The sequence below is a fragment of the Protopterus annectens genome, chromosome 4.part1 (assembly GCF_019279795.1).
Source record: "Protopterus annectens isolate FY-2018-M chromosome 4.part1, PAN1.0, whole genome shotgun sequence".
In the NCBI taxonomy this organism is placed as follows: domain Eukaryota; kingdom Metazoa; phylum Chordata; order Ceratodontiformes; family Protopteridae; genus Protopterus; species Protopterus annectens.
This window is the reverse complement of record NC_056734.1, coordinates 635,078,752-635,100,908: the sequence shown is the minus strand read 5'-3', so window position 1 is coordinate 635,100,908 and position 22,157 is coordinate 635,078,752.

The following is a 22,157-nucleotide window of genomic DNA, read 5'->3' as shown; positions in this document are numbered from 1 at the left end:
ATGTCACATTTCTCCCCTCCCCGAAACTCAAGCTAGTTTTTCAAGTGACCCTTGAGAAACATTGCTTGAGAGGATTGAGCATATCTGGGAATATCTTACCACATTCCCTGTCTTGAGATTCCAGCTGCCTTGGCATTGCTGACCCCAGCACCATGCTGCAAGGTCCCATCATATGCCTGCAACCCTAGGTTCCACCATAGTAATTTGGGATTTTCTTGGTTGGCTCCCTGTAGCCATAGAGCCCCCTCAGATTCCTCCTGCCTTGTACTGCAAATACTCAGCAGAAGGGCCTCCTTGTCAGGTAAGGTTTCATCATGTTAACATGTTACAATTTGTTTCCCTGCCTCCTGGCTAGCAGTTCTACCATGTAGTTAACATCACTGACATTCCTTATCACCTTGTAGCGTCCCTCCCAAGATTCCTGCAGCTTGTTGTGTCTGACAGGAATGAGAACCATTACCTGCTGCCCTAGAGCATACTTTCTAGCTCAAGCATTCCTGTCATACCAGACCTTTTTCTGCTGTTGGGCTTCTGCCAGGTTCTTCTGGGCCAAGCCCATGTGTTCCTTGATCCTCGTCCTGAGGTTTAGGACATATGCCACAACAGACTGCTTGTGGAATTCACACTCGCCATTCCACTTATTTCAAATCAAATCTAGAGGTCCCCTCACCCACTGCCCATACAGCAACTCAAAGGGTGAAAAACCTGTGGATTCTTAGGGCACCTCCCTGTAAGCAAACAACAGATGGGCAAATATTTGTCCCAGTCCCTCTTAAACTGGTCTGCAAATGTCTGTAGCATCATCTTGAGTGTAGAATTTAACCTCTCAACAAGACCATAAGTCTGGGGATGGTAGGGAGTGTTCTTTAGGTGCTTTACCACACAGTACTTCCACAGACAAGCCAGCAGGTCTGACATGAAATTGGCACCTCTGTCACTTAGTATTTCTTTTGGAAAACCTACCCTGCCACCTTTTCTCCCTCACTGGAGGACAGAGCCACTTCCTCAGGGTATCTAGTAGCATAATCTACTATAATTTTTCCCTGTGGAACTTGGGTACTCAGAGGTATCACAATATCCATAGCTACCCTCTGAAATGGTGCCTTAATCACATACAAAGGCATCAAAGGATCCTTCACCTGTTCTCCTGCTTTGCCTACCATTTGGCACTACTCACAGGTCCTACAGTACCCTATTACATTTCTGGAAATCCCAGGCCAATACAAGTTCTGTATAATATATCTCTTTGTACATTTTATGCTCATATGACCTGCAAAGGTAATATCATGGACTATGGTTAGAAGTACCAGACAGTAGGCTCTGGGCACTACCAACTGCTGTATTCTCTCACCCTTTAGCCATCCTTCATGGGTCCACTCTCTATACAGTAATGCTTTGTCCCAGTATACAGATTTCTCCTTCCCTTGAGAATCAGGTGCCTCACTAGCTACCTCCCTCAGGCCTTGCAATGAGGGTCTAAGAGCTGAGCCTGTCTCAACTCTCCCTTAGTAACCGTTCCCAGAGCCTCTTCCACAGGAAGTCTGGTATTCTCTGACAGGGGTGCCTCACTGTCAGCCTGGGTATTACTACTCACCTCTGCTCTTGCAATCACTCTGTCCAAGGGAACATCTGCACCTACAAGCAGCTGTGGCTCACCTTCAGTCTCACTGCTACAGTGTATCTCCCTCACTGAAGTTACTACCACACCAGTCCTGGCTACAATTGTGTAGTCTGTCTGGGTCTCCCCAGGCTTCCAGACCCACATACTTGTCTCCAAGCCTGACTGCATGTAACTGCATGCTCACATGGTACTGCATTGCCAAAGTCATTCCCTAGCAGGACATCTGCAGGGATATCCTCAAACACACCTACTTGCTGGCTTCCTTTTCCACCCTTCCAGTCAAGGTGAACCCTAACCAAAGATATTTGGAGTGGGGTCCTTCCTAAAGCTCTGACTGTAGTAGACTGCCCAAGCAAGAAGTGCTTCTCTGTAACCATTTCAGGCTTCACAATGGTTAGGTCAGAGGCTGTGTCTCTCTCTTAGCCATGGCCTCTTTCCCATTCACTAAGATAGGATATAAACTCTTGTGGTAATTTTGTACCCTTGTTGTCTCGAGATAACCTACTGTTGGCATTTTGTCATTCCCACTTACTGGCTGTCCCACTTTTTGTTCCCCACCTTGCCTCTGTGGACATCTATATTCTACATGGCCCTGCTGGTTGCATTTAAAACATTTAACCCTTGGTCCTGGACATGTACCTGGACTAGTGGTTTCCACATTTACTGGCGGACACTGTTGGGGCAGTCTGGGCTACCCACCATGGGTTCCCTTAGACCCATGAGCAGCACCAGGTGTACATTTCCTGTGCAGTGATGTCCTGCTTGCTAGGTATAGGTCTCCCTTCTTCCCCAACTCATCTACAGTATGGCATTGTCTATCAGCTAACCAGATTCTCATGTACTCAGGCAAAGTGCTAAGGGCTTTATCCTTTGCCAACAGGTCTGCCAGCCCTTCAAAAGTGGTGACCTGACATTCACTCATCCACCTATGAAAAGAAGTGCTTAGTTCAGCAACATATGTACACACACTTTCATATGCCTTATGTCTATGCTCACAAAATTTTTTCCTATATGCTTCAGGTGTTAACTTAAAACATTCAAGCAAACAGTTCTTTACAACATTATAATTTAAACAATTGGTATCAGACAATTTGGAGATAACAGTTATAGCTGTACATGGAGTAAGGGGGTCAGGAACCATACCCAGAGCCCTTGGTCAACATTATACTGTTTACATACCCTCTCAAACATATAACTGCAACTATCAAAATTATCCCCTTCTGTAAATTGTGGAAAAGATTTACTGACCTTTGTTTTTTCTGGGATTTGGTTACTCCCTTCCCCATTACCTCCATGACTCTGGTGAACAGTCAGCATCTCCTTTACATGTTGCCTCTGCCTTTCATTCTTCTCAGCCTCCAATTGTCTCAGTCTCTCTTCCACTTCTATTTCCAAATGCTTAGCCTCCAACTTGTCTCTTTAACTCCGGACAGATTTTTAAGTCCTCTGTGGAAAGGTTGAGCTGTCCATTTTCTGAGAGGTGTACATCTCCACAGCCAGTCTGATTGTCCTCCTACTTGCTATTCTGTGATGCAGCTGTGACTAAAGCTGCAATCATGTCTGCTTTAGTCAGGTTGGCATGCACCAGTCTTTTAGCCTGGCACATCTCAGCCAACTGTCTCCTTGTCAGCTTGCCGTACTCCTCTGCTGACATGCTTGCTTGCTTTCCCTCACTAACTAAGCTAACAAAAAAATAAAACAATTGTGATATGAACTCTGAATGTTTATTACATGGCTGATTGAGAGAACAAACACCCTCAGTGACTACTGTGCACAGGCTAAAGGAATTCAATATCCACACCACTACAAGCCAATTAATATGTGATATGGCTATCTCACCAATACCAAACAATTAATATGTAATGTGGGTATCCCACCACAGCCAAACAATTAATATGTGATGCCACTGCACTGGCCCAGGAATCAAGGAGCCTCAGTCCTCACCACTAGCACCAGTGAGGGATGTACACATTGGGAGGATGACAAGTACGCACACAGTAAAGTACAATTTCCCTTAAAAGCACACAGAGATCACAGTCAGTCTGGGGCTGTTTTCTCCCTCTTTCTCCAGATCCCCAATAAGACTCTCCACTGGCACAGCTGTAGGGTTAAGATCTCAGCCAAGTGGTCAAACTAAGACTTCCAGCACCCTCTCTGTCCAGCCAGTGCTTCGTGTCCCTGCCCAAGTAGCTGACACACACACACTTTGAGATTTGATTGATATACAAACACACACCTGGTAAAGACTGGCACAGGTTTACTAGCTATGCCCCCTTCTGCCCAGACTATAAGGTAGTGCCAGCTGCCACCAGCCAACCTTACTTATCAGCTACTATAAGGCCCTTACCAAAGGGTGTCCAATCCTACTGTGTAATGTTACTAATAATCCAAATCGTAAGTGTGACCAAGACTTTTAAGGCTATTTAGGAGTAGCCTGCACAGTGTCACCAAATATATATGTAAATACTCAAAGAGCTTAAATATATCTAAACAAACCAGCCACAATTAAAACATTTAAATATATTTAATAATAAATAATAAAAGAGCAAGACAATACTCAAACAAGCACAGTAACAACAGAGTTCAGAATCACAGGAAATATTAAAAAACAACATTGCAGGACAGTGCCAGATAAATACCAAAAACATCTAAAGTAGTCTTCACTATATTCCTGTCTATATCCAAAAGATACTCTGCCCTAAATAACTTACTTACAGAGGAAGATGCAGGCAGAAGTGCTGAGTGAATGTTTCTAGGTCTAAGACAAGATACAAAATGCCCTTTGTCTCTGAGAGAGTTATTAAATTAATATTACATATTACCGCTAGGTTAGCCTGGATTACATTACTTTTTGTCACCTGCCTTCAATTCCCAGGCTAAAAAGATTCTAACATCTCTGTGTTACAAATATTTATCTCTCAGACTGGCAGCTGCTAGAAAGTCACAGAGCAATAAAAACACTTTACATTTTAAACCTAGTAATTATTTATGTTTTAAGACAATAGAAAGAAACGTTGCTCTAGACATCCTGTCTACTTCAATGAAACTGAGAGATAAACACACAATCGTAAAACACTTTGGTTCCAACTTATTTTCTTAGAATTTTGCAAGTTAACTATGTATGTTCCACCTTCTACTATTAAAACATACATTTGTACAGGTATATAGTTTATATACATTTCTGTTCTTTCCAGGAGAATACACTGTGGTTACATTCTTGAAGCTCAGTACATAACATGCAGTTCTCTTACATTTGTAGGATAAACATATGAACCATATTACTATTCACAAATGACATATAATTATTTACAAAATTCCAGATAGCTGGACTGGCAGTATTTCCCTTGTGTCACAGTCACATTATATTTTAGTAAGTGTTAAGATGAGGTACAAGGAAGACTTACACTATCCTGTGGATAAAATAATACAAGAAAGATAACTTACATGTGTGTGTGTGTATATATATATATATATATATATATATATATATATATATATATATATATAATATATAAGAGAATTTTTGCCTTCTCAGGTAACACAGAGTTACAGTAGATACCTCGGGTGTCATAAATAAGCTGAGTTAGGACATGTTTGTGGCTAGCAATTTGTCTGTATTCTGTTAACTCAAACATGGAACAATAATATCCCTGTAAGATGGATTTGAGGTCTGAATGGACTTTTGATTTGATCTTAGTTTTAGTTTTATTAGGTGCTAAAATACTTTGCTCTATAAGGAGAGAATACTTTCACTAGAGATCCATATGAATCTCACGGCAATGAATAATATTACAATTCTGGTAATACTAACAACATATTTGAGTTACATAAAAGGAAATTATATGAAATCATAATGCATTAGGTAGCATGAGCACACTTCAAATAATTTTAATTAATGCCAACAGCCTAAATAGCTGTAATAAAACAACAGCATTAATGAAATACCTAAAGTTAAAAAGGATAACATCATCTTTTTACAAGACACTCATTTGAAAGAGAAAGATATCCAACTGTTAAATAACAGTGATTATGATATTATTCAGCATCTTTCTTGGAAGAAAAGGGAAAATGTACAGACATCTTTGGAGAATGTCTCAAAAGTTTTTCTAAGGCTATTAAAATTAGTGATGTGAAACAAATGTATTCAATTGTTAACATAGAAATTAATAAAAATCAAAGAATGCATACCCTGCCTAACCTTTACTGAGAATGAGTACAAAAATTACAAGAAAACATTAAGAAGTTTTCCAAAGGTATTAGAAAGGTAGTCTCATAACAGCTGGTGATTTTAATTGCATTACAAGTAAAGTAGAATCAAGTGCTACATCAAATCCGAGAAAAAGAGCTTCTGCCAAAATTGCTCAATAAATTGCCTGACAACAATAATATAATATATATACCATTTATAAAGCTGAAAACACACACACACACATGTACATATATATATATATATATATATATATATATATATATATATATATATATGTATATATATATGAGAGAAAGAGCATAGGGCATTATTTTCTAGAGAATGTTTTTTTTTTCAAACACTTTTATTGAATTATCACTTGTGACACAGGCAAATTTACATTCATATAAAAGTAATCAAACTATATTAACATAGCAAACATTATACTTCCACATATTTTGCTATATATCATATAACCTAAGCAACATTACATAACTTATTCAATTACTGCCTTATTTGTTTAAATAAGAAACATCTTTAGAAAACCATCATTTACTACATAGGCAATCATACATTTACATAAATGAAACAGACCACACTGACACAAGCCTAGTTGCAAGTATTTTACTTCACAAACCATACTGACACACTCCGAGTTGCAAATATTATACATCACTTATAATCTATCCAATCTTTTTCACTCAAACATTACATATCTTATTTAAGTCCTGCCATCTTTTAAACCTCATTCCTCCCCTGTATGTATTGTTCCTACAATTCCCATTTTTTTCTTATGTAGTTTGCTCCTACCCTTTTCTAAAGATCTCAATTCCAGTTATTTTATCTCCATTAATATATTCACTACTTCCAGTATAGTTGGTTTTGATTTTGATTTCCATTGTCTAGTAATTGCTTTTTTGGCAGCCACCATTATTAGACTGGGTCTATATTAAATCACCAAACTCTTAAAAAAGTGAACGGTGATTGATCAACCCTATGTAAGCGAAAACTTACAATGTCGAAGTATCAGAACAGCGATTTTTTTCCAAGGGAAAATAATCGTTGTTCCAACAAAAAAAATAAATAAATAAAAATTAATTTAAACATTACATTAAGTGGGGGGGCTTCACCCCCACACCCCCTACTTAAATATAACAACTCCAAGACCGCACTACAGTGCTGAAAATGGCAAAGTACTGAAGCGGCCAAGAAAATTCTTTCCCACGGAAAGAATTTGCTTAACAGCCACTTCAATATTTTCCATTTTCTGCCTTTTAAGTTCAACCAATATGCATTCAAAAGAATGCGTCTTCGTCTTCTAATATAGACCCTATTAGACACAGCAAAGCCTTACCATGTCTAGGCATTTCTGGTTCTGTATCATAGCTCAGAAAAATCATCTCCCTCATCAGACCAATCTGTCAACCCAGCATCTCTGACAGTACATCCCGCAGGGAATCCTTAAAGTCTGCCAACTCACCACACTCCCAGAAAACATGTTCCCAATTATCTCTTTCTTCACCTTCACACCTCCAACATTTGCTGTCTGCCTGAGGAAAAATACTCTGGAGTCTACTTGGGATATAAAAGTATATATGTAAACATTTCCATGCAAAAATCCTAAATCTTCTAGATTTTTTGCATATTTGGGAGACATACATATATCCTCCCATTGTTTCTTTGTGAATTGCTTTTCCAATCTCTCTTCCCAATCCTTCCTAACCTCCTCTGATTGATTCTTATAGTTATACAATATTTTATATGCTGTACTAATTATTTTTTTTTTAATGGCACCTTCTGTTCTTGATTCTATCAAAAACTCTACCAGTGCTGGTCTTTCATTTAGGACCCCCTCTCCCATTTTTTTCTATTTGCCTATACTCTGATATCAATCCCTGATAGTGAAGGCAATCTCTAGCTTGCAGTCCAACTAAATTCTTGACGTCTTCCCATTCTATCATTGTTCCCTCACTAGCTATTTGCTCCCAATACCATGATTCCTTTACCAGTTTTCTCCAATGAATTCTAGTCCCCTGTTGCATATAGTCTGCATCCCTAATTGTAGTCATCCCTATCAGCAGAATCTCCTTTCACCATCCCTATGTTGGTTTAGTTTTTAGAATACTTTCTGCTACCTTATGGGTATAATATTCTGTATGATTATTGTTATTCTCCTTAAAGGCCTGCATCCAAAATCCCAGTCTATCCTTGTTTCTTGAGCTTCCCCCATGTTTCATCATCACCCCTTTCCCCTTTGGCATACAGTTTTCTGCTTGTGCTATATATAGGAGTCGTAACTGTGCAGCTCTGAAATACCCTTTCAAACTGTATAATCCCAATCAACCCTGTTCTACTGAAAAAATCAGTTTATCTCACTTGACTCTTGATGTCTTCCCCTCCCAGATAAAGTCCTTCAACTCTTTATTAATTCCTATCCATAACTTTTCCTCTGGTTGATAAAAATATGCCTGACCTGCATATAAGACTAAAGGGACTAAAAACATTTTAACTGCTTGTATCTTACTATTCATATGCATATAACAGAGCTTCCGTTTTCTCAGTTTTTGCATTATATTTTTAGTCTCTTCTCACATATCCTTAACTGCCACACTAGAATCATTTTTAATCCATACTCCTAAATACTTAATTTTATCATGTCTCCATAAACATGGATATTCCTGAACCAGTTCATGTGTGGGTACATAATTTACTGCTATTGTCTTTGTTTTAGCTTCATTCATTTTGTATCCTGAAAAGATTTGAAACTGTCTCAAAATGTTCCACAACACTGTAATGTCTTTTTCTGGTTTTGTCAGGTATAAAATAATATCATCTGCAAATAAAGTCAGCTTTTCTTGACAACCGTACCAATTTATTATTGAACGTTGATCACTGGAAAGCCTTATAACTGCTTCATAGGTGCCAGTTTGGAAGTTTTCTTATATTTTGCTCCTGGAGAGAGAAGGAGCAGAGTGCATTGATTACTGACTGTTTCTGGTTATGCAATGAGTGTCTGTGCTTGACTTTCCTGACTGGTCTGTTGCTCTTCAAGGGACTCTACCAGGAAAAGGCTATGGCAAGCCTACAGGGATGAATCTCCTGTTCCCCATCCAATTGTCCAAGTTACTTTTAGTGAGGAACCTCTGTGGATGCTCCAACTAAGGGATATGTCACAGTGACAGCTCCTAATTTGTAATCTTCCACAAATTCAGTCAGTCAGGGGACACTGACATTAGCCTTGACTTCAGAGTAGTAAATGCTAAAATGGATCAGTCCCAGGACTTATTCCAGAAGGACTCTGCTTGTGACTGGCTTCTTTATAGAGGTGGACTCCCCAATTCTAACTTCCTGGGTCCTGTCTGTGAGCCAGCTGGATATCCACTGGGTGACATAAGGGTTTTTATCAAGCATCTTAAGTTTGTCAAAAATTCCTGAGTGGGGTATTGTGTCAAATGCCTTGGCCAGGTCAAGGTAGGCAGTGTGAACCATTTTCCCTCATTCATTGCTTTTGGGACCTTACACCAGGTTGAGTTGTTATGACCTGTCTTTGATGAAACCAAATTGGGTTGGGTCCATTGTCTGGAGGATCCTATGTCATTATTGATCATTTCTACTTGGGCATTGTTGAGAAACTTAAAAGGAGGAGGACAGCCAATGTCAATAGCCTCTGGCTGACTAACTTTGCCGATGACTGCAAATTATGAGCTGTCATTGAATTGCCCACTGACACAAATCTTCTCCAGGAAGAAATGACAGAGACAAACAACTGAAGTCAGAGACATATACTAAAACTAAATGCTAGAAAATGCATAATAGTATCCTTCAGGAAGTCATCCACCCTGGTAACTATCATATTGACAACACACCCCTAAGAGCTGGCCCAGTAGTCAGGGACTTGGGGACACATATACACATTAATTTAGCCTTTGACCATCACATGTCTACAGTAGTGAGGAAATCAATATATTTTGTGCAACATATAACAAAAGTATAGGATCTAGGTCCAAGGAAGTCATTGTTCCACTGTATTTGGCCTTCATCAGACCTGTCATTAAGTACAGTGCCCTTTTTGGTATGTACTTAACCAGGCATATCCAACAATTGGAATGTCCTCAGAGATTCCTCACTAAAAGAATACAGAGCATAAGTAACATGTCCTATGCAGACCACCTTAAGGCCCTATACTTGTATTCTGTCTCCTACAGGCTGTTGAGGAGAGATCTATGCCTGGCATACAAGGCATTGTCAGACCCCACTCTGATGGACCTCCTGCATATCTGCAGAACAAACAGCACCAGAATTAAACCTTGCCTGTGATATAAATAGGACCTGCTGGGGAGACAGGTATATAACCTAGAGACTACTCCTTCTCTGGAACAGGATCCCCATCCATGTAAAGCAGAGTTCCTCCCTAACCCAATTCAAGTGTAACTTGAACAATTGGATGGGAAACAGGAAATTCATTCCTGGTTTGGCACCTATGTGTCTAATGGATGCAGATAGTTCATCTTCCAGGCCCCTGCTTCTAAATGTTTCAGCGCACAAGTCCCTGCTTACATATATCAATGTCTCCAGAGCTTGTCAAATATTTAGGATGCATGTTTAGGCTTAAAAAGGCCCCTGTGGTCATTAGCCTAGAAAACACTTATGAACCTATGAACCTATAAATCAACTGCTCTGATTACAGAGAAAGTACAACTTAAGAAATTAGAGAGAATGTTAGTTTAATTTCCTTAGCATTCAGCAAAATCAAAAACAGCTTATATCAACCACATCAAATCTTAAGAAAATAGGAGTATAGGATTAACAGATTCATGTGTTAGCATAAGAGTTTAGTCTGTAACACAAGAGTTGGACTCTTTCTTTAACAGCAAGTAGAAAGTCATACATTATGAGATTATTAAAGCACAATATAATGAACTCAACTGCAAAAAGAGAGATAATAATAGCTTTTTCTGGCTTTTTAAATGTTTACTGATGGTGAAGTAATTTAAAAGAATTGAATCTTATTATACATACATATTACTGAAGACTTTTAGAAATTATATTTACAATTACACTCCACTTAAGAAAATGGACATTCTTGATTTTTCCAATTACATTTGCAAAACATTTTATATAAAGCCAAAACATTTTAGAGATGCTAAGACTGGAAAATAATAATGAGTTTTTATGGCATGACTGTCTAAGATAAAGGAGTTCTACTTCAACTAATAAGCTATTAAGTAAGAATTACTTAGATTCTTCATGCACATTACTTATTTATTGTATCAGATGTCAATTAATGACTTATCTTACTTTTTTAAACACTAAAGAAAGGAAAGTCATACAAGTGTTTTGTGAGTATATAATATTCATTTTTAAAGATGAAACTTCATAAAAAGCTTGTGAAAAATATGCAAACTGCTTTTGGATAATAATTTTTTTCCAAATAAAATACATTTCTTTGATGCCTGTGGTTTAGCTGAGTTAAAAAGACAAGGAAAACAAGGTACTCCATTTAAAACTGATAAATTAAATTTCCTCTACATATATTAGAAATCCTTTAAATAAAAATGTATTCACAGATTATTTATTAGCTATAGAAGATTTTCAAATGTACCAAATTAAATTATTTGGTATGGTGGAGATGCAAAAATGTTACCAAAGCTGATTAGCTGCATATTTTTGTAGATTATGACTACCTTTTTAAGCCTAGCCATGCATTTCAAATCTCTGACAAGTTCTGACACCCTTGATAAGTGTAAGGATGGGTCCTGGGAGATGAACCATTTACAGGTTACCTGTTTGCATCAGAGACACAGGTGCCAAACCAGGGATGAATTTCCAGTTCAAATATTGGAAGGAAATTATTTTTTAAAAGGTCTCTGAACAGATAATTGTGTACTAGCAAGATCAGCAATCTTAATAAATATACCTTTTCCAAAGGAAGTCAGCAATAAACAATACACATTTTATAGAGTTTGTTAGCAATTGCCAGAAAGGTTATAATAAGAAAATATACATTTTCCTTGTTTGATATTTATGAAACTTCTTAATTTCAGTTCCTGCCTGTGGGTGAATAATATTGTCTGTGACTGTTTTAGTTCCCTTCTTTGTCAACATTGCATATATGTTAAGAGTTGGTAAACAAAATTCTTTAAACAAAGTTCATTGTTGTCACAAAGTTAGTGAGCAGATACAGTATCCCTCTGAAGAACTAATGGCTTTAAAAGGTGTTAGAGACTTTGCTTTGCCACACTTGTTTAAGGTTTGACTGAGTAAAAATGTAAAAGCATTTAAATCTATTTTAGCTTCTGCTGCTGTTCTGTGATGCCTGAAGCTGCCTATTGTTATGCTATAGGCCTTATCAGCAGAGGTGCATAATAAAAACTTGGTGTGTCTAATATCAGAAAGGCACTTAACGCTCCTGTCTTTTTTCTGATTTCAGATCACAGTCATGTCAATCTTCATCCTACAAAATAAAATACATTTTTAGAAATCAGTGATATTTTTATCTTGTGTCAGTTACAGCAGGGTTATAGCTAAGATCTTGTATGGAGTAAGGCTTGATAGGGTTGATTTTACTTATCTTTTGAATTAGGTTTATAATGCTAACTTTTAGGGTGCAGAGCAGTTTTACAGTTAGTTTTATGGTTAGGTTTAGATTTAGAATTTGGTTGGTTTATTTTTACTGTTAGCTTTAGGATGAGGCTATGGTGTATATGGGGGTTGTTTCCTGTATGATGTTATTCATGGTTTATTTTATGGAAGAACTAATGTGAGAAGCTATATATAATGTGTATTTCAAAATAACTGAAGTAATATAGCAATAACCCACGCCTGGGTGTGGGTAATGCTGGATTTACCCACGGTTGCCGTGGTTTGGTCCCGATTGCAAAGCCCGAGGGACCAAACAAAGCCAACCGTGGGTAAATACAGCATTACCCACACCCAGAAGTGGGTTATTGCTATTATACCATGACATTATTTAAGAAAAGAAACTATTACTTTTCTTAAATAATGGCATAGTATAATGCCTGTTTGCTGCCCTTCCGCAGATGTCTGGCATCCACGGCAGTTCTGATGTACTGCGCGCCTGCACAGTACATCAGAGCTGTGGGCAAAAGCAATGGAGAAAGCAAGATCTCCGTTGCTTTTTTTTTAGTGTTTCGCTATGTTAAATGGGTTTAACATAGCGAGACAGCTTTAAAATAAGCAACGGAGATGTCCGTTGCTTATTTTAAAACGGTCTCGCTATATTAAACTCATTTAACATAGCAAAACACTAAAAAAGCAACGGAGATCTTGCTTTCTCCGTTGCTTTTTTTTAAAACCTGTCTCGCTATGTTAAATGAGTTTAGCATAGCGAGACAGCTTTAAAATAAGCAACAGAGATTTCTGTTGCTTATTTTAAAGCTGCCTCGCTATGTTAAACCCATTTAACATAGCGAGACAGTGTTTTAAAAATAGAGTTATACTAATGAAAAAAAGTCCGGGCGACCGGACCTTTTTCTATTAGTATAACTCGGTTTACAACGGGCACGCTGGCCAATCAGCGTGCACGTTTTGGAATAATAATGGGGGGGTCATGGTATAATAACAGATTTTGCTTGCATTGTTTTCAAGCTGTTGGAATTTCAAACATGTGGACAGAAGTTATTTTATTCAGAATGGTTTCCTTTGAGTCTCTGACACGGAGACAATAATATTAGTGCCAGAAGTTACTAATGACTATATAAGGCATGTTAAAATATTTATATATTGCACACATTGACAAATTTTGCTGTGATTTTAAACTGGTGACTCAAAATGGTCTTTGAAAAATGTTAAGATGTGATTGGTTTTCAAAAAACAGTTATATTAATGTTTGGCTGAAGTAGCAAAATAAACTTCAGGAAGGCTAGGTCTTGCATTCCTGAACACTGTTTTCATATTGTAGCACGTATGCTTATATTTTCAAATGCTATTTCAATGATTTAAAGAATTATTTTCATATCTGTTTGGATATTGATATATGCAGTGGTATAAAATACAAGTTACGTGTAGGGTTATGCTTGATATGAGGTTGTAGTTTTCCTTCTCATGATAATTTCCTAAAAGATTTTCATGTTGCTGCCAAAACTAATTTTGTGTCACTGCAGTGCTACAGTGTTTTAAAATGCATAATAACAATGGTGCATATGTAAAGAATATAAAAAAAAAAAACAGTGACTGTTACCTTCCTGAGGACAGAAATTGCTGCAAACCACAAATTAGAAAAGGTCAACCATAAGTTATGTGTGATGAGCAGCAAAATACCTTTCTTGTTATGATATATATTTGCAGACTCTTGCTATAGTACTCCAACAAAAAGAGTAGTAAATTTACAAATTTCTTATAGAATATAATTTGCTAAACAATGCAGAGTTACACTGCACATGGAATTATAAAATGTTCATTAAGACTCCATAAAACAGTATCAAAACAAACATGACAATGTATTACAATATAAAGAAGAAGAACATTATGTTATGGTTGGAAAGCCCTTCTTTTGAGAGAAACATTAATTTATCCTGTCTACAAGGCCTAGATAGTGCAGTATTAAAACTTATACATAAAGAAGTGTGAACATCCTGTCCTATTGATGCATGAATGATTTGCCCTTGCAGACTTTTTGTTGTACAATGTACATGAATTAAATTAACTAAAGGAAAGGAAGAACATTAAAAGCTTTCTCCAGTCACATATGAACATTATGTTGATACAACAAATGCATCTGTATGAGTGTGATGCAACTACTGGATATATTAGTTGTTTCATTCAGCCTTTAATGGCATGTTTGGTATGGCACACAGCTAGACAATGTGTAGTTATGTCAAACAAGTAAAGCTCTTCATAAAGTGAGTGGCTAAGAAAGGGGCAGAAAGAGAATTGCAGCCATAATGGACTAAGAGCAGCAATGTATTTCAATAATTAGTACAGGAAATCACGGTTTAGTTAGATATAACTACAGTGCTGTAGCCAAGAATTTCTGGGCCTAAGACAATCTCTGACAGCAAGGTCCCTTCCCCTAAAAAACACAAAATTAATAATAATACAATCAAGAATATTCTGATTACCAGAGACAACAGACACATCTACTGATGCTTCCTGACTTTCTAGCCATCTTAAGGACTACTGTACATCTTTGATTTCATAAAGAATTGTAGTAGTTAACATCTCAAACCTGCTTATGTCATAAAGATAAGGCTAACATTCTGCCAAGACTCTGTAAGCCATTATGTCCTTTAAAATATCAGCGATTTTTATTCTCTTTATCAAGTTTCAATAAAAGTACTGTGTATGTATATATATATATATATATATATATATATATATATATATATATATATATATATATATATCTTGTGTTAACATACTGTCTGACCTTCTGCTTGTTTCTCATCTCTGTTTTCTCATCTCATCTCATGCTGACCCTAGTTTTCTAGTGCATTTGATTTTTCTAGTGATCTACTCTTTTTGTGTCCCATTTCTATAAATGCTGAATTCTATAAATGCTGAATTACCTCATTTTGTTCCATAATCTATACATCGGATTTTGTAGTACTTCCTTTTTCTGAATGATGAAATTACTTCATTTTAAATGGTAATCTCTGTATTTGATTTCTCTGTCTTGGACTCATTCAAATAAGTGAGTGAGGAATCAGCATAGAACAGAAAATGGTTTGTTTCTTCATTACAATAATTTTGACCAGGTAATGCTTCCTCTCTCTTCTAACATAAAATAAAGGTTTCTTTTAAATCAGTAAAACAGTAGTAACAGCAATTGCAATAGTAATAGCAGTAGGATGAATAGGGGTCTAAAGGTTTTCATGCTAACCCTTCAAGAAGATATTAAGTTTAAACATTTTCTAATTTTTTATTTCAACGTTTAACAGAGGCTGCCTTAAGATATTCTGGTATATCATTCAAATATCATCGGTAATAGCAGTGTGACTTCTATACTCCGAAGCCAGTTGTGGGATCAAGGTATTTCCCCTAATCTCACAAGTCATTTAATTTCAATAAACCAGATTGTATTGCAAATATGAGACATTAAACCAATATCACTAAAGTAAAATATTTAAATGTCATTATGTTTGCTGAAAGTACTAAATACTTCCTTAGAGCAATTATGGTGATGATCATTTACTAAGGTTCAAAGCTCATCCCAGGAATAACTATGTATCTAGCCTCAGATATAGCAGATGTTTCCATATGGAAAAGATACGCACTGGTTGGGGCTTCTTTTGTTATTCTCCTCTGTTCACTCTTCATCTTTGTGGATAAACCATTTCTCTTTTGAACAGGCTCCTACTTAATAGAACTTGTAGCACCACTGATATCAAGAGATGGCCATTTCTTCTTATCTTATAAGTGATACAGTAATGGATTGTAATCAGATCTGTCCTTCATTCCTACTGCATTCAGCTGCATGTACAGTGATACTCAATAGTCCATTCAACTGAATAAAAGCTACTAAAGGACTTTAAATGCAATCTGTTATCAACGCTACCCAAGTAAAGAAAAAATGAAATTGGGTGGATATGTTTATAATAATAAACCTTTGCTTTTCAATGAGCAATTCATTTCTGCATTATTTTCAGCTTCTTGCTTACAGGTTATATAATACTTGGCTATAGATTTCAAGGTAGTTAGGGGTATTGGCCTTATCTGTAAAATTAAGTAGAGATGAACAAAACAGTCAAATGTTGGTCATATCGATCATTGCTGCAGTAACCTTAGCTATATGGAGTTATATCCTGCCAAAAATAGAACAGCCAGACAGCTTACAAAACTTCAAGGCATCTTCCACATGCCCAAACTGTCAGTCAGCTGGAGCTGTGCTGACTAAAAGACAATTTTTGGACAAAACCTTCAGAGATTTATTGCTGCTGAAGAGTGTGCTATTCTGAGGATTTCGAGAATTGACAGTTGGCTTGTGCTTTCCTTTGCTGAGCAGATTAAGCTCCCTTTGGGGGAAAACTTCCACTGTCTTAGCTTTGTTGATATTTTATTACTTTCCTTTTCAGGAAAGTAATTTTAAAGCTAGGGGTGTTGTGTTTTAGTGAACTGTGTCAGTGTAACATACTTTTTCTGTCAAAAAAGAAATTTTCTGGACTGATTACATTTAACTGTGATTGCTGCTTGTCTTCCCCAAGAAAGAGGCACTGTTTTAAGCTTGACCATGGAACAGACTATCGGTCCAACAGTCAGTCCTTCTTCCATCCACACAATGAAAAAATAACACTACAGCAGGCTAGCAATCTGTCTTAACCACAGGTGAGTGGCTCTGCTGTGACCATTTGCTGTACCTCAGACCACTCATCTTTTACCCAGATCCCTCTGGTGTAACATCTACAGCCACTATGGACAGGGGTTAGCCATGTCCTCTGTGGCTGTTGGGATCTCCTCAGTGGGCAAGGGAGCTCCACTCTTGTCAGTCCTGGGAGAGGGAACAATCAATGTTTCCCTGTTGTGTCAGAATGCTGTGCCCATCACTGGGAAAGCTGTTGCTGCCATTTGTAACATGATTTGCTCCATTTTAACTGTCAAAAATAAGCAGAAAATCAAGCATGTATCAACTATTTTTCACTTTTCTTTGGATAAAAGCAGTTTACTGGGTCTGGCTCAGGGGTTAATTCATGCTATTGAACCTTCTTGTAGTTTCTGGTAAAAGAATGAGGGATGCCTCTTTTCCTGAAGAGTTTCAAGATTCTGAATTTGAACAGAAAGATGCAGAGATGAACACACTTTTTTCCTCAGATTTCTGTTTCAGATTCAGAGGACAGCTCAGTTTCTGAATCTACCTGTGGGGGGTTCTCTTTCTCTAAGAATATTGTTAGAGTGTGTCAGTGTTTTCAGGGGGAGAACACTGAGGTTTCTCAGTCCTTCAGAAAATAATATGAATTGTTAAAGAATGATATTTCAGCACCTACACTCATTCCTCCTGTTCTGTCTGCTTTAGAGTATCTGTGTGTTACTCCCTGTAATTGTCCTGATAGTCAGCCAGCTGCCCCTTAAAAGGCAGATAGGCTGTATAAAGTTTCTCAGTCTTTTAAAATTTTAAATGCTATTCCCAAACCTGATCCAGCAGCTATAGTTTTAGTTGATTCCATTGCTGTTAAGCACTTAGTTAATTCCGGTCCTACTCTTTCTGATAAGGATGGTAAAATTATTGACAGGTATAGGAAAAAAGTATGTACTTCTCTAACTTTGATTTACAAAGTTTTGAATTGTCAGACTCTTGCTAAAGTTTATTCTGACAAATTGTGAAAGTATGAAGAATGTTTTATCTGCAATTTCCTCTTGTTGTTGGGAACATTTGATTTAAATAATTTAGTTTTTTTCTGCTGCACACAGCACTACTTGTTGTTTACAGTGTGCATGTGTAACTGTTGATACTTCTTCCAGGGCTATGGCCACTGGTACTGTTTTGAGGAAGTTTGCATGGCTGCATTCTCAGAACCTAGCAGATGATGTTAAAAATAAGATTTTGAATTCTCCCTCAGACAGATGTTTTAATTTCTGGCCTCTCTGCTGCAGATGTGATCAAAAAGTGTGATGAAAGGGGCAAGCTGATTCCAGGGAATCTCAAACATTTTTCAGCCCTCCTTTATTTTCCAAGGGATTTTCTATCTCCATTCAGTTTTGGCAAAAAAAAAAAAAAAAAAAAAAAAAGAATAAACAGTCTCAAGAAAATACAGGTAAACAGATGTTTAAGATGAAATGTCAAGAGGACACCAAACAGAAGTCTCAAACCTCTCAAAACCAAAGACAGTCCAACAAGTCTGAGTGACTATTTAAGAGAAAGAGACCTTGTGACCCCCCACCAGCACCCTGGCTCCTTTTTTTCTTCCAAAAAGTCTGAATCTCCTTATTCGTCTTTGGAAACAAATTGTTTCAGATAAATGAGTTCTGAAAATCAATCATCAGTGTTACAGATGGCAGTGAAAGGAAATTTTTCCTTTTCAGGGGGCCATTCCTCATCTTCCAGATCTGACTTTTTTGTTTCCAATGGTTCTTCATCACATGCAGTCCCGGTGAGTCAGAGCCAGTTGCTCCTTTCCAGGTGGGGAACATTTTTTAAACAAGGATGTTCCTAGTGCCAAAGAAAAAAAAGCTTACAGACCAGTTCCGGATCTTTCTTTCCTAAACCTGTTTGTGATAGTGCTCAAATTCAAAATGATGTCACTTCACATGTTAACTCTTTTTCCTCTTTCAAGTTTCCTGGCAACACCAGACTTAAAAATGCTTATCATCACATACCTATACATCTAGACTTCAGGCATTTCTTAAGATTTTGTGTGTCTAGATCACACTGTCAGTTCTCTGACTTACCCTTTAGATTATCCACTGCACCAAGAGTGTTCACAAAGTGTCTAACTCCAGTTATAGCTCATTAAAGGCTACAGGGTATCCACATTTCTTTCCATATTTAGATTACTTGCTTATCTTCGCAGAGTCTTTTACAAAGTGTTAGGAATTTCTGTCTTGGGTGAAAGATATATTACACAAACTGGGATTCCAAGAGAACATTCAAAAGTCTTTCTTAAACCCTTCACTTAGGATTCTGTTCCTGGGATGTGAACTAGACTCTTTAGTTCAAAGAGATTTTCTTCCACAGGAAAAATAGATGTATTTATCTAGATCTGTTTATAAGGTTTTCCACTCAGACTTCAGTCACTGTGAGGGAATGCCTAAACATTTGGGGTCTCATGGCATCTATGATTCTCATGATAGCCCTGGCAAGACTCTACATTAGAAAGATTCAGTGGTATATGAAATATCTTTGTTCGCAGACCCAGCACCATCTATCTTTTCAAGTCCCAGTGCTGGAGTTTGTCAGAAGAGAAATCTTTTGGTGGAGAAACAGATATCCTTAAATCCAGGTCTCCTCTTCTCCCTCCCTGGTCCAAAGCAGTCAGCTACCACAGATTATTCAGATTGTGGTTGGGAAGCAGTTTCAAGATGGATGAAAGTGCAGGGGTCTGACACCAAGGACAGACGGAAGCATCTAAACATAACCCTGAACAAGACACTCACCTATCTGACCCATATTTGATCTCCAGGACCCCTTCAATTGGTTACAAAGAATACCCCAGTAATGTGATACATCAACAAGGAAGGGGTAACCAGGTCATTCCTCCTTTCAGATTAACCATGTTAGCTTGGGATATATTTTCACAGCAGTCTTACTCTACAGTCACCCTACATTCCATCAGAGCCAAATTGTGTGGCAGTCAAGCTGTGCAGGACCAGGGCAGACCATCACAAATGGAAGCCAGATCAGAAGATCTTCCAAGATTTGATCCATCTGTGGGGAGTTTCTCAAGCAGACCTCTTTGCCCCCTCTCTGAACAATCAACCAGCAAGATTCTGCTACAGCACTCCATGCAAGAAGGCCTGGAATAGAGACACCTTTTCTTTTCCTTGGATAAGGTTGTTTCTGTATGTTTTTCTACCCTTCCCACTAATATCCAAGTACTTCTGAAGTAGTAGGAATCCCTCAAGATGATTATGGTGTCTGCCTTCTGGCCCAGAGAACCATGGCTTTCTTTTTTTTAGAAATGGCCAGGTGCAATTACCACAAGATTCCTCATAGACTGGATTTACTCACACAAGAACAAGGGTGTTTGGTACCCTCCAATATCAATCAACTTCAATTGACTGCCTGGAAGATAGCATCTTAATTGCTTTTAGGCACCTGTTTACTGAGGACGTGTAGCAGCTACTAATGGAGGTAAGAAAGCCTCATATTAGTAAATCATCTGCTAGCAAATATAAAACATTTTCTAGTTGGTGCCAACAACACAGCCAGTACCCCTTTAGGGCTAGTTGTTCTCTGGATCTACAATATTTTTGTGAATTCCTATCCTATGGCCTTTTTTAATCCTCTATCAAGATTCATTTATCATCAGTTTCAGCAAATATGTCCATGGTTCCTCCTCTTTCAGTGAAGCCTCATGTTAAAATGTTCTTGAAAGGGATTTTGCATAAGATGTCTCTAAGAAAAGTAGTGTCTCCTGCTTTAGATCTTAATTTTGTGTTACACAAGCTAATACTTGCTCCATTTGAAACACCTAATCTGGCTGATTTAAGGTCCTTAAGATGGAAAACAGTTTTACTGATTGCTCTGACCTCTGCAAGAAATGTATCTGAGCTGCAAGCTGTTGTGGTGAGTCAGCTCTATCCCATTTTCCATAGAAAGAGTTTCTTTAAGAACTAATCCTTCTTTTTGCCTAAAGTGGTATGTAAGTTTATTTTAAGACAGACTATCCATCATCTAATTTTCTTTCTGGAACCAACAAATGAGGTAGGAAAGATAATCCATACCTTCAACATTCAAAGACAACTCAGGTGCAGTCTTGACAGAAATTAATCTTTTAGATTTTTAGATCAGTTGTTAATTTCTTGTGAAAGTAAGAAGATGAGACAACCTGTGTCAAAACAGACTATTTACAAATGGTAAGGCTGTTTCCTTTTGTTGTACTCACCATAACAAAATTATTTAAGGCAGTGTCAAGGCCTACTCTTCCAGGGCCTTGGCTTCATCTATGGCTTTTTGGAAAGGGTTTGATTCTAGAAGTATACTAAAGGTGCTACTTGGTCCTCTGTACATACATTTACAAGGGTGAAGAATGTTTTATCTGCAATTTCCTCTTGTTGTTGGGAACATTTGATTTAAATAATTTAGTTTTTTTCTGCTGCACACAGCACTACTTGTTGTTTACAGTGTGCATGTGTAACTGTTGATACTTCTTCCAGGGCTATGGCCACTGGTACTGTTTTGAGGAAGTTTGCATGGCTGCATTCTCAGAACCTAGCAGATGATGTTAAAAATAAGATTTTGAATTCTCCCTCAGACAGATGTTTTAATTTCTGACCCCTCTGCTGCAGATGTGATCAAAAAGTGTGATGAAAGGGGCAAGCTGATTCCAGGGAATCTCAAACATTTTTCAGCCCTCCTTTATTTTCCAAGGGATTTTCTATCTCCATTCAGTTTTGGCAAAAAAAAAAAAAAAAAAAAAAAAAAGAATAAACAGTCTCAAGAAAATACAGGTAAACAGATGTTTAAGATGAAATGTCAAGAGGACACCAAACAGAAGTCTCAAACCTCTCAAAACCAAAGACAGTCCAACAAGTCTGAGTGACTATTTAAGAGAAAGAGACCTTGTGACCCCCACCAGCACCCTGGCTCCTTTTTTCTTCCAAAAAGTCTGAATCTCCTTATTCGTCTTTGGAAACAAATTGTTTCAGATAAATGAGTTCTGAAAATCAATCATCAGTGTTACAGATGGCAGTGAAAGGAAATTTCTCCTTTTCAGGGGGCCATTCCTCATCTTC